The 14,796-nt window shown below is 37.3% G+C and overlaps 1 long non-coding RNA gene across 1 annotated transcript; it reads left to right on the forward strand.

The window, feature by feature from the left end:
* The first annotated feature begins 10,114 nt into the window (after window positions 1-10,114).
* LOC113074011 (uncharacterized) lies at window positions 10,115-11,013 on the forward strand. Its single transcript, XR_003280581.1, has 3 exons — window positions 10,115-10,249; window positions 10,531-10,593; window positions 10,799-11,013. It is a non-coding gene; the product is annotated as an uncharacterized LOC113074011 (long non-coding RNA).
* The last annotated feature ends 3,783 nt before the right edge of the window (window positions 11,014-14,796 follow it).

Below are 14,796 nucleotides of genomic sequence, written 5' to 3' on the forward strand. Positions count from 1 at the left end.
GATTGTCACCTGCTGGAGTAACATTATCATATTCATAAACCTTCTCCCCAGATCTGAGGATGTGATCTACAGCTCAGTCAAATGAAGAACATGTGGTCGATCTGATGCTCACAGGAGACCTGGGTTTGAGTTCAGTGCAGGTCATGTTTCAGATCCTTCTCTGCTTGATTTCACACATTTACACATTCATGGACTGTTCTGATGTTTGGACATTAATGTTTTTCAGCTTACAGCCAGCTCATTTAATCATGAATATTACACACAGTCTTCTCTCTGCACTCACACATGGACACCACTCAGACCTTTCAGAGTCAAAGGCCTTTTAGCTCTCGCTTTGTACAGTCAGACATTTTCTTTTGTGTGTTCATACTGTGTGATTTTATTGCTAAATACATTACATTTTAACATTGTCAGAAAGTCTTTATTGTTATTATTACATCACTATGACAATTTAGCACATTTTACACTTAATTGTACTCTGGTTTGTTTGCCTATAAAAAGCCTAACCAAGTTATAATCATTTTAAGCTACCTGCTCATAAGACATATTTTTCAAGTTTCTATTTTTATTTTGCTATTGAGAGTATTGATGCTGTTAGTGACATTGACACAAAGGTGATCACTTGTATAATTTTAACCATTTAAAATGAATTAAAGTTACAAAAAGGCCAATTTATGGCACCAAACTTTGCACTACTACTACTAAGTTGATGAGTTGATTTACCTGCCTCTGGTCACAGAGTCTTTTAGATGGATGCTGAGACTTTTTATGTCCATGTCTGTAATATGCTGTGTATCCCACCAGCTGACAACCCGGGTGTCAAAATACTTTTGGGTAAACTGACCGTGTGTGGAATCAAACAGACCAGAACAAAAACAGACATTCTGGGGGTGGAACTGCTTTCATGAATGAAAACAATCTTCTTTAAAATTTAAAAGTTTTTCCCATAGTGTGGAAATGTAATGTGAGTGAACCGTATCAGTGTTAGGGAACACGTCAATTTGATTAAAGAATTTCATTTAATTCCTAGCTTTCTAGTCTATTTCTAGACAGCTACTACGAACAAGGTATGAGAGTTTTATTTGATAAAGAGTTTGTCAAAGGTAGTGGTGTGAAAGAGAAGAAACTGAGAGCTTTTGGTACAAAAATGTTTGGTTTATGTGTGTGGGTTAATTCTTAATTGATCATGTTATGCCAAACAGGACCTTAGTGGACCTTTATATCACAGGGCCTTTAGGACGCTGCACAACTCTTGGTAAATAAGTTTGACAACTAGAAATTGATTCAAAGTAAGCAAACACGTAGATATTTATTATGATGATTATGATTTGGGAGCAGGTCAGCTAGGCAATGTACAAAGCTTTCAGCTCTCATTCCCTTTCTGAGTTTGTGACTTTTACTATTACGCAGGCCTACTGCAGACGTGAGCAGTGTGACACAGCAAAAGCCAATAAAACCCATAATAATCAGTGATATTTTTCTGATGCCATCCAGTGTAGACAGATAAAACACAATTATCTGATTTAGCAAAAAGAAAAGCCAAATGCAAAAGCCAAAAAAAAAAGGCTTAAGCTTGTTTTTTAATATATATTTTTTAACATGTATGATCAGTGTACAGTAAGTACAGTTAACAGTGCAACGCCTCCACTTCACCCCTGATCTTATCAGTTGTTTGAGTGATGGCCAGTCACAAGACTTGTTTCTAAGCACTTGTGCTGTTAAGAATTATTCCTTCTTACTAACCAAATATGATAACAAACCCTTTTCAGAAGCTTCATTGCTAGTCGTGGTGCTTATAAAAGTGGAGATGTGTGTATTTGTGTTTATTTATAGAGCTGTGATGGTTCAAGTGGTGATGAGCATTAGCATGAATCTCTTTTCTCTGAATTATCTGCTCTTGACATCTGGGGAGTCACAGTTGGTTTAATGCTGTAAGCTACACTTCTGAAGCACTCTCAGGCTGTCAATCATTTCTTCTGATGTTGGGTTGGCTGACATGTAGAGGGCAGAGCTTGAATTCAGCACCTTTAAATGGTTTATGTGTTCAGTTTGCACAGTGTCAGGATGATCACTTCTGCTTTTCTGCAACACCCTCCAGCAGTACTTTTCACTCCAGCAACAAATTAATTTATTCAGCTACATGTATAAATAAGCTTTGCTGCTCTATGTTTTGTATTGACCTACAAATCAATAATTCTTTAAAAAACATTATTCAGACACTTCATATTTAAAGGTCTATTTAATTTGAATTGTATTTAATAATTATACTTTCAAGGAAGCATTTGCATTGGGTTTGTAAAAGCTGATTTCATGCATGTTTTGGCATCAGTTTTTGTTGAGTTTATACAGTTTTGACCTGCAATCGTCTCCAGCATGATCTGTTCTGAGTCATTCGAAACAGTGAATCATTTTGTGAAGCAATTGATTCAATTGTTCAGTGCTTCTATAAGGTTTGTTTCTCCCGTCACTACATCTAAGTGCAGTAATTTAATAAACACAAACACAGAGAACATAAGGAATAACCTGTTGCAACAAACAACTGACAGAAACACAAGGGCTTTATATACACTGGAGAGCAAACAGGACCAATGAGTAACATGACAACAAACAATGAGTGCGGTCAATAAGGCTAACTGTGGAAACAAACAAAGCACACAGGGGCAGAACACACACAGGAACATCATACTGCACACACTTTCTGCTGTTCTTCTGCGGAAGAGGGCTACTTTTATACAGTTGCCATGGGTTGTTTTTTTAGTCTGCAGGTTGAAGCAAACTCCCCGCCCCAGCAGAATGTGATTTCCACTGAGGTTTTGACCCACGGAACACAATTTTGGAGCAATTTTAATAGTTATTTTTGCCCAGAACGTAACTGGGCTAGTTTTGGTTATGATAAGACTAGATTTGAGTACAAATTAGTCTGGATTTGTTACACCGATCTGGCAACCCTGAAAGAAAACTTTAGCTCAAAGGAACATTGACAGATGATGAGTGTGTGAGAAACTCTACAGTGAGTCAAATCTCCTTGTGTATATTTTGATTGGTCATACTGATTAATTTATGGCTGTAATTGTTGGTCAAAAAAATTACTTGAAGCTGGAAACATTTCCTACACAGCAAAATCTCCAGTGTTAATTTAACACTCTGAGTGTGGACACATATAAACACTGAAGCAGAGTTGAAGTTAATTAAATAATTAAGAAGTTAATTGAGTTATGATTGAGCATTATTGAAGACACCTGATGTTAACAAGCAGAATCACCAAACGAGAAAAATCACAACTTGTGTGTCATCATTATAGTGATTTGAGAAGGAAAAAATCATTATGAAAATATAATTATATTTTCCTTAAAATGTTCTTCCTAACTCCAGGCCTTATTATCATGTCATATATAACTGTGATGTTCTGTAAAACAACAAACTTTAAAATATTTTCTTACTGGTGAAAATCAACCGATTGCCTTGACTGTAATACCCGACAAGTAAATTTAACTCAGACGGTTTGAGTAAACAGATGTCCTTAAGTTATGTTAACTCAAACCATTTGAGGAAACCGATTGCCTTAAACCATTTAGTTGAAAAAACTAACAGTTATAAGTACTCTGAACTTAATTCAGTTGAGTTCACTGAAAGAATATTAACATTGCAATTAAGTAATTAAGTGATTAATTGAGTGATAATTGAGCTTTAGTGATGAACAGCTGCTGTTAACAAACAGAATCACTGAAGAAAAGAGAAACACAAGAACTACTACAACTGACTTCAGACACAGACTTAGATAAAATCAACTGAAATAAAATACATGAAATCTCTCAAGATCTGATTAAACAACCCCACAAACAGCATCAGCAGCTCCACTTATTAATAACCAGACTGACTTTATTTCTGTCAGACGTCTACAGAAGATCTTATTGAGAATGAACTAAGGTTTAGATGTTGATTTATTGTTTCATTTGAAGTAACCATGTTAGAGATCAGTGTTTGCTTTAGTTGGGCTCTTGACCCTTGATTTCTGTCTTAGTCTTTTCTCTGGCTGTTATAACTGTGTGTTTCTAAAACACATTTGTTGTAACTCAATAGCCCAGAAGAAATATTATCAGGTGTTAACCTATATCTAGGTGTAGGTTGTTATACTCTTTATTGGTGATGGTAATTATTCATTATTATTCAGATTTATTGTACGGAGTCTAATCTCAGATGAAATAGATGTTGTGTAATTAGTAGAAGTGGACCTAGTAAAAGTGACACGAAGATTCTGTGATAATCAGTTAATATAAAAATTACTTTCTAAACTTTTGTACACATACATTTTTCTTCTATGCCAGTAGTTGGTCAAACACAGACATTAATAATCAGAATATGAACCTCTACAATGGTGACGAAAAAAACATGATGCAATGCATTCTGGGTACTATTGTAGTACAAAACTCATCCATGGCTCCCAGCATGCTCTGCAGCATTTTTTTTTTATGGTCACCATTGTTGAGGTTCATATTCTGATTACTGATGTCTGTGTGTGACTGTTTGACACCGTAGAAGACCAAACTGATTGAAAAGTCATTCAGATTAACTGATTACCACAGAACCACTGTCTCTTAGAATCACTTTTTCTATAATCAATCAAATTACACAACACTTATTTTATCAGAGCTTAGACTCCATACAGTTCAATAATTGATGATTACCGTCGCCAATATAAGGTATAACAACCTACAACTAGGTACAGGTTAACACCTGATGGCTTTTCTTCTGGGCTTTTGAGTTACAACAAATGTGTTTTAGAAACACATGGTCATAACAGCAAGAGAAAAGACTAAGACAGAAATCAAGGGTCAAGAGCCCAACTAAAGCAAACACTGATCTCTAACATGGTTACTTCAAATGAAACAATAAATCAACATCTAAACCTTAGTTCATTCTCAATAAGATCTTCTGTAGACGTCTGACAGAAATAAAGTCAGTCTGGTTATTAATAAGTGGAGCTGGTGATGCTGTTTGTGGGGTTGTTTAATCAGATCTTGAGAGATTTCATGTATTTTATTTCAGTTGATTTCATCTAAGTCTGTGTCTGAAGTCAGTTGTAGTAGTTCTTGTGTTTCTCTTTTCTTCAGTGATTCTGTTTGTTAACAGCAGCTGTTCATCACTAATTCTCAATTCAGCACTTAGTTAATCAATTAATTACTTGAATGCAAAGTTTTAAAACTTACATGGTTTAAATCAAGGCAATCTGTTTACTCAAACGGTTTGAGTAAAGTTTACTTATCGGGTTTTACAGGGTAGCACAGTTTTAATAGTTTTCTCCTGTTTTCAGTAGAAAGAGGAAGAGAATCGGTGGAAGTGAAGATGTGAATCAAAAGCAGGCGAGTCAGCAAACACACATCTTCATCTTCAACTGCAATATTTGATGATGTTAATGCACTGAAGTATGAATAAACTCCTGTGTCTGAAATCTTTCTCTACAGACGGCTGACTCGAGTGATGATACATACACAGCTCTGGATCCAGTGTCCAGAACATCTGCTGACATTTACAGCACGATCAGAGTCAGTGAAGGTCTCAAACACTCTTTACTCTCACATTCAGCAGAGTCATATAAACACAGTGTGTTCTGTTCATCTGTCTCTCACAGTCTGCTGACTCCAGAGCTCCTGATGACACCTACACGGCTCTCCAGCTTCAGTCCAGATCTTCTGAATATGAGACTCTAGCAGGAACTCATTAAACTCTCCTCACAGGATACTGCTCACATGGAAATACTCAGAAACTCATTCATATCATATCTGATGCTTATTTCATTATCAGTAACTTTTATAAACCTTCCTGGAGTAACTGTGTATACTGTAATGGAGCATATAACATTCTGCAGAATATGTTTTTCATCTTTCAAATGTTTATTGTACATTTCACATTGTCTTTATATTTCTGCTGCACTCACAAATACATGTGAACTTGTTTATTTCTTAAAGTAATATCCCAATAATGTAGTTTAGTGTCTCTTCACTGGAGTAAAGACTAGATTTATATTTTCTAATTATGTTATTCATCACACAGCTAAGCAGTGTTTTCATGGGAAACTCAATATCTGTAGCTGATTGTAATAAAGTCTCTGTTTGCTCTGATATCTGAGTAGATTGTGTTCTTCTGTATCTTGACTGGAGTAACCTGATAATGTTTACAATACCAGCATCTCACATCAGCATTTCTCTTGTGTCTACTGTGTATTAATCATCAGTGATAATATTTCATGTGTGTCCAGAAAAGACGAACCAGAGTTATAAAAGTATATCAAGTTCATAAATGTTAAAAATGTGCAAGTGATAACTGCAGAAGTGAAGAAGTGGTGAATAATAATACAGAGAATGGGAATTATTAAAACACAGCAAATCAGAACAGTAAATAATTAATATTAACATCTTTTCTCAGATATTTCTGGTTTCATGATTTATATTCTCAATAATTAGTATAATCCTACAATTTATTTCTAGTTTCATCTTTAATTTAAGACATTTGCAATTTTGCATGACACTGTACTGCATCTCTTTATTTGTGTAAAGTCTCTTATGCTCACCAAGGCTAGATTTATTTATTAAAAATACAGTAAACACTGTAATATTGTGAAATCTTGTCCGTTTAAATTATCTATTTGAATGATTTAACATATAGGCTGCTGTATTCCTGTGATCAAAGCTGTATTTTCAGCATCATTCCTCCAGTCTTCAGTGTCACATGATCTTCAGAAATCAGTTTAATATGCTGTTTAAGAAATATTTCTGATTATTATCAATGTTGAAAACAGTTGTGCTACTTGATAGTTTTGAGCAAACTATTTTTTTCACGATTCTCTTATGAATATTTGAAATGGTCATTTGTGTCAGAGTTATTTATCCCAATATACAGGTGTATTACAATAAATTTGAATGTCATGGAAAAGTTCATTTATTTCCGTAGTTCATCTCAAATTGTGAAATTCTGGTATAAAAAAAAAAAAAACATTGCACACAGACTGAAGTAGTTTTAGTCTTTAGGTTCTTTTAACTGTGATGATTTTGGCTCACATTTAACAAAACCCCACCAATTCAAGTTGAAAAGACTGTGAGTTTGTTGATAGTGATAGGATTGTGATAGGATTGTATGTGGCATAAGAGAGGATCAACTAAAAGGCAGACTTCTTCGAGAAATGGATCTCACATTGGGAAAGCCCATAGACATTTGCAGGGCCAGCAAGATCACGTCAAGTCAGATGAAAGCACTCAATGATGAAGTAAATATACACAGCTGAATCCATAAAGCCAAAGAAAAGAGACACCAAATCAGAGCAGACGTCAGTGATGAGAAAGTAATGCAGCAGATGCGGCAACAAGCACGAGTACAGAGAATGCCTAGCCTACGGGAAAACATGTAAGTCAAAGATGTGTAATACCAAAGACCTGCAGAGTCAGAGTAAAAGAATGCACGTGATTGAACAAGATGGTAACATGGTTATTGGTACAGTAACAGTGGAAAAAGCAAGAAATGTAAGTCGCTAAGCAAAGTCGCTAAACAAGTTAAAAAGGATGAACAATGGGTCGAGAAAATCCAGATAAACAAGACTGATGTAAAAGTGACACTATATACAGGAGCTGAATGTAATGTCATGTCAGAAAGAGTGTACAAGTTGCTAAACATAGCAGGGAGACTGCAGAGGTCAAGCTGCTAACTTGTTACATATTCAGGACACAAGGTGGAGCCACTGGGCAAGAAAGCACTGAATTGTGTGTACAAAGGACAGAAATACAAAATCCTGTTTGAGATAATGATGCATGATGCACCTGCCATTCTAGGACGATCTGCATGTCAAAAAATGGGCATAATTAAAAGACTGTATGAAATTGAATAGAGCAGTGACATTCTCAAGGATTTTGACGATCTATTTGAAGGATAAGGCAGTTTTCAAGGAGAACACCACATACAAATTGATCCAAATATCAGACCAGTTGTGCATGCGCCAAGAAGGATACCTGCACCTCTACGAGAGAAAGGGGTTGAAGAACTACAAAGAATTGAGCAGATGGGGGTCATCGCAAAGCAAACTGAGCCAACTGAATGGGTCAACAGCATGGTAACTCTAGTTACATCGAAGAAAATGTGCATTTGTATGGATCCTAAAGATCTCAATCTGGCAATAAAAAGAGAGCATTATCCTTTGCTGACAGTAGAAAATGTGGTCTCAAGAAAGCCGAATGCAAAGTAATTTTCTGTACTAGACGCAAATCAAGGGTTTTTGCAGATAAAGCTGGATCATGAAAGTTCAAAGCTTTGCACAATAAACACGTCAATTGGGCGATACCGTTTTCTTAGGTTACCTTTCGGTATATCTTCAGCATCATAAGTCTTTCAGAGATCCATTGCACAAACGATAGAAGGACTGGAAGATGTGGTAAATATCATCGATGACTTGCTGGTGTGGGGAGATTCCATTCAAGAGCATGATGAAAGGCTAATAAAGCTGCTGGAATGTGCAAGAAAAAAACAATTTAAAACTTAACAGGAACAAGTGCAAAATAAGAATGATGGAGATCAAATACATAAAACACATACTAAGTGCTCAAGGAGTTAATCCAGATGAAGAAAAGGTAAGGACAGAAGAATGGGGATTTAAGCATGTGACTTCAAGTCCTGGTTATGGACAGTCAAATGGACAAGCCGAGAGAGCAGTGCAAACAGTAAAAAATCTCCTAAAGAAAGCGCAGAGTAGTCAGTGTGATCTGAACATAGCACTACTGGAGAACCGTAACACGCCAATGGAAGGGATAGGATTATCACCTGCACAATTACTGATGGGGAGACGTCTCAGGACGAAGCTACCAACATCATCTGCATTGCTTACCACGGACACAATGTCACAAGTGCATGAGCTACTTAAGCAGAGACAGAAGAAACAGAAGCAGTAATACGTCAGGATGGATAAAGACTTACTGATCTGCAACCTGGAGAAGGAATAATGATGCAAAAGGGAGATTCATGGAAGCCAGCTTTTGTTCTGGCAGCCACTTTCTTTTATAGTAAAGATTCCTGATGGAAAACTGTTCAGACGAAATCTCAGACATTTAAGAAAAACAAGAGGAACAGACTCTTCAACATTTGAGTAAAGCGTTGACATGGATACTGACAGTCAGCAGTCGTTTGATGCATCACAGAGCAATGCACTTGATAGTAAGGACATTTCAAATGAAAGAAAAGGTAATGAAAGCGAAAGAGCGAGCTTACCGTACAAGGTCTACAAGATTTGTAAAAATACCTGAAAAATACAAAGACTGAGAGTTAATACAATGTATGTGCATAGTAGGATGTGTAATAAGTTGAAATGCAATAGTTTATGAGTATAATGCATTTGTGAAAATGTGTTGAATCATTATGCTGAAAGTTTGGTAAATGAAACTCAAATGTTGTGTTTAAAAGTTTGTGCAGAAGTTCTATGCATCAGTATAAAGAAATAAACTTAAAAAGGGGAATGTAACATATTGTGAATGTTATACATATATATGAGGTCATGAGGACATCTAGTGGTCATCTGATATGATGACATCCAGAGTCACGTGTGTATGCTTTGTTACTGAAGTCAGTTGAATAAAGTTATGTTATGGGAGTTGTTTGTCTGTCTAAAGAACAGAACAGTAGTGAAGATGTGCTGATGTGAAGCGTGCTCTGAGAGAGTTCATGGATTCGAATGACTGATTTAATCTTAAAGTTTGTTTGGATTTATTTTATTATTCAAACCTACATGCTATGTTGAAAAAAATGCAGGAATTTCTTTCATTATAAATGCTTCATCTTTTGTCAGTCTGGTAGTGTCTCTGAGACTGACATTGACTCACTTAAACACAGTGTATTTGCTCCTGATTGCAGCATCGCTCCATGTGTTAAACACAGAGTTAAAATCAGAAAGAGGAAGTGAATCTAAGAGTTCGTAACTTTCATCTCTTATAAACACATAGATGCTCCTGCAGCCGTAATGAGCATCTTTACACAGTTCGTTCTTTCATTTTTCATGTGTTCTCTCACAAAGATTTAATAACAGTGAATTTTTTATTTGGATCTGGAGACTTTGAGTTGTTCTTGTGAGTTGAGATGAAGTTACACATGTCCAGGAAGAGGAAGATGAATATTCTGAACTGCATATTCAAGTGTGAAAACTAGCCATTTGACACTTTAAGCTGCTGATATTTTTGTCATTTGAGCGTCGACACTCAGACATCGACACTGCAGCGCGGTAAGACCATTTTAACATTTGGTAAAATAATAGGTCTACAACAGATTGTTTGTAAAAATGCGGTCATGACTTATATAAATATAAATATAAACTCCAGAAGCTCAGTATTTGATAAAGATACACATGTAAATGTTTTGTGAAGCTCTTTAGACACACAAGGCCTGACATGAGAAACATCCTCAGCACACGTCAAGTCTTCAATGAGCAGTCAATTAATCTGAAGTCATTATGATCTGTCTGTTGATTATCAACACAATAAAGTTTGTGTTTTTATATTGCAGAAATTACTATGGTGCCGTCACTCGTAACATCTCTTCCTCTGATCTTGGTGATCATGACTGCGGGTGAGTCTTCAGTTACAGTCACTAAACACACACTTTAACACTCTTGAAAAACTGTTGAGCTCTTCACACTTTGTAGCTCTTAAAGTGACGTGAGTGTTTTGCTGTCAGCTAACAAGTAAAAATGTTCAAAATGAAAAGATACTGTATGTATACATTGGTTCAAAACACCTGAAAAACACCTAATTTTCTCATTTCTGTGTTTCAGGGGTTGATGGTCAGCAGGATTGGGGAGTGAATTATAGTCATTCATATGTTTGTGCATTAAAGGGGTCAACAGTGAAACTGTCCTGTACTGTAAAATATCCTCATAATCATGTGCTTAAAACAGTCTTCTGGACCAAACCTGTAGCTTATGGAGATCCACCAAACGTGTGTTCAGTCCCAAAAAAGAGAGGAAGAGTTCAGTGTGACCGTGAATATAAAGACACTTACAGAATCACTTTGACGAGTGTAACGGATGCAGATCAACACACCTACAACTGCAGATTCACTACAAACACTCAGGATGGAAAATGGACAGGGATTCCTGGAGCTCAGCTGGACGTCACAGGTAGAGCTACAGACACAAACACACCACAGAAATACACACACACACACACACACACACACACACACACACAGAGACACAGACACACACACACACACACACACACACACACACACACATCATCTGTATCATCTGTTCCAGGAGCTCAAACAGTGAAGCACAGCGCCCAGGTGAAAAAGGAATATATTTAAATTATGCTTTTTCAGACACATTTACTATATTTGAATTACACTTTATTAAGTGCTTATTAAATGTATTATTTTGAAACAACTTTAAGTATATTTAGAGTATTTCAATATATGTTTAAGTAAAATTGTTATATATTTACAATATATTTAATGCACTTTATTGAAAAAAAAAGCTAAGCTATCTTATCCATTTGTAGAACATTTCTGTTAAACCTATTTTATTTTTTTTAAGTACAGAATTTTACATCAGTGAACAAATTAAACAATATAACAGTGCAATTTTTGAAGGAAAAACAATAAAAATGTACTGAAAAACACACTGCAGAAGTGAATAGCTGTGTGTGCAAAGACTGAAGATTATAAAGTTTAAGCAGCAGAATTGGGGGGATGTGGAGGTGGAGGTGGAGATGACGTAGGGATGGTGAGAAGTAAAAGTGTGGGGATGATGGAAGGATGTGGTGAATGGATGGTGATGGGAGGATGACGATGATACCCTGGTGGATGAGTTGGTGTTTGGCTCGTGGCACACACCCAGAGCATCCCAGTGCTGACAACACATGGTGGAGTCGAGGTGAAGACCCAAGATGTAGATGATGTGGCTTCAACTGATGGAGACTGAGCTGGTGGATCTGAAGACGCAGACGGAGGCCCGATGGATCTAAACATCGTCGCAGCTTCTGAAGACCTAGACACATCCGCAGCGACGAGCATCATTGGTGGAGCCAGAGTACCAGAGGACTGGGGGGATGCCGGAGTGACCGACAGAGGTGGAGAGTCCAGGGGTCAGAAAGTAAAAGTCCTGCCACATTTTTGCTCCACCCATGAACTCAGCAGCTGATTTCACCAGAGGAGGAAACAAGTCATTCCTTCCAAGTCACAAACGAGTCTCAACTCAAATCCCAAGTCCTCAAAGAGTTAAAGTCAATGAGATAATTAAGAGACTAATTAAATGATGATTGTGCATTGGTGATGAACACCTGCTGTTATTGTGCGTTACAGAGGATCAGATGCTGATGTTTTATTGGTTAAAATTATGCCACCATCATGGAGATCAGTGTTTGCTTCAGTTGGGCTCTTGACCTTTGGTTTCTTATGTTAGATATTTCTCTGTAAAAGTACATGTGCTGTTATAAAACAGTGCGATCAGTGCTGTGCAGAAAACCGTTACTAGCTGGTTTTACATGATGAAGTAATTATAAGGCATCAGCCTGTTTATTTCCAAAACAATTTTATGTATTTATTATTAACAAATGTTAAGTTTTTAAATAACCTACCTTGTGGAACCGTTGGTTTAATCACTATAATGAATACATTTCCTAATGTATGTAATAAATATACATTTTTTAAATCTTTTCCTAATAAGACGCACAGACATCATGACCCAGCATATGAATCTCAACAATGGTGACAACCAACAAAACGCTTCAAGCTGAAGTGCATGCTGGGTAACACCATAGTAAAAACTCAGATTATGCACTGTAGCATGAATAATTATTGTAACCATTGTTGAGGATCATATGATAAGTGCTCATGTCTAAAATCTCGAGCCTGTACAATTATTTTCCCCCAATATTTAAGCATTACAATAATATTTGTTTAATAGGACTTTTTTTTGTAGTTTAGTAATTGCTGAACATAATTTAACAAACCAAAGAGATACACCTTCATGAAGTTAATTAAAATGTTTTAGATGAAAAAAGGGCAATTAAATTTTCTACTTCAAGCTTTTAATTCAGCAATGTGTTAATGTTTACTACGTAACACAACCGCAAGTGTTTAAAAGCGAATTACTTTGAATTATTAAAAGGGTCAAGAGCCCAACTAAAGCAAACACTGATCTCCATGATGGTGGACGGTGGACGTTTTTTTTTTCTTTTTTTCTTCCAGTTGATTTCATCTATGGCTGTGCTTAAAGTCAATTGTAGTTCTTGTGTTTCTCTTTTCTTCAGTGATGTTAATTGTTAACAGCAGGTGTTCATCACTAATGCACAATCATCATTTAATTAGTCTCTTAATTATCTCATTGACTTTAACTCTTTGAGGACTTGGGATTTAACTTGATACTTGTTTGTGACTTGAAAGGAATGACTTGTTTCCTCCTCTGGTGAAATCAGCTGCTGGGTTCATGGGTGGAATAAACATATGGCAGGACTTTTACTTTCTGACCCCTGGACTATCCACCACTGAATAAATGTCAAAATGCCACTTATACAATACAATCAGCATTTACCAGTACTTAAAAGGTTACTCCACCCCAAAATGAAAATCTTGCCTTTAATCACTTACCTCCATGTCGTTCCAAACCCGTAAAAGTGTTATTCGTCTTCGGAACACAATTTAAGATATTCTGGATGAAAACCGGGAGTTTATGTGTGCTGTTAAGCTTGTTTTGATGTTGAATGAAACGTTAATCAGAATCTGTCTCGCGTTTCGATGCTTCCTCAGTGTTTTTTTCCTTTTTTTTTTTTTTTTTTTTTTAATCAGGCTAACTTGTCCAGTAGGGGATATAAAGATGTCTTTCACTTATTATAGTAAGGCGTCACGTCAATATGAGACAGTTGAACACATTTAAATGTCACAAGGTGACGATCTTTAGGGGCGGAACCAAAATTCGGGAAGTTTGGTTCCGCCCGGAAGTGTTTCCGCCCGGACCGGAGAAACAGAACACCGGAACTTCCGGTAGCGCCGTAAGAGGGAAAATCAGGGAATTCGATGCACCTGTGCCTAGTTAGGGACAGCGGTTGGTGATTGGAGGATACGCTGGACAAGGCAGTACTTAAGGCCAAGTTATTTCACAGTCTGGCAGCTCTTTCTGGTGTGTGTGAAGCACTGTGTTGTGCCCGTCTTGGTGCGCTGCTGGTGGCTGTCTAACTCTCTCTCTCCCTCAGGCTGGAATTGTATGATTGTGAAGACATCGCGAACCTTAAAGGTTGAGAAGTGAACGGATTATACGGCGAACTGAGACGACGTGAAAAAGGGGATTGGAAGCGGCATTGATGTGAGTACTAAGAGCCAGTCGAAAGTGCCCTGTATATTGACCTGGCGTTGTGTAGATCTCTCCAGGAGGAGGAGGGCGGCCCTACCCCTAATATAGCGTGGTGGGAGAGCCGAAGGAATACTTATTGAAGTAGTCACAACGACGACATCACTAGCTAGGCCGCATATTCCATCGCCGGATCCGAACCAAGCGAAGTGAAGGAAGACGGGTGTCCTTTTCGTACACTGAGTGTGGTGGGTGAGTCTTCGTGCTGTGAAAACCTATAATTTTGACGTGGTGCTGTATATTGCTGTGGGCTGCTGTGTATTGCCGTGTGTCCTGTCAGATAAACCCCCGCCTTCACGCACTTCGTCGCGGGAGGACAAGGAGACTGCTGGTCCTAGCCTAGTTCAGTACAGTATATGTTGTGAGCGTGCTTCAGATCTCCGGAGATAGCACGGTACGCTGTGTCCAGCCCAGAGGTGAGAGCC

Source organism: Carassius auratus, unplaced genomic scaffold (genome assembly GCF_003368295.1).
Source record: "Carassius auratus strain Wakin unplaced genomic scaffold, ASM336829v1 scaf_tig00013464, whole genome shotgun sequence".
NCBI classification, from domain to species: domain Eukaryota; kingdom Metazoa; phylum Chordata; class Actinopteri; order Cypriniformes; family Cyprinidae; genus Carassius; species Carassius auratus.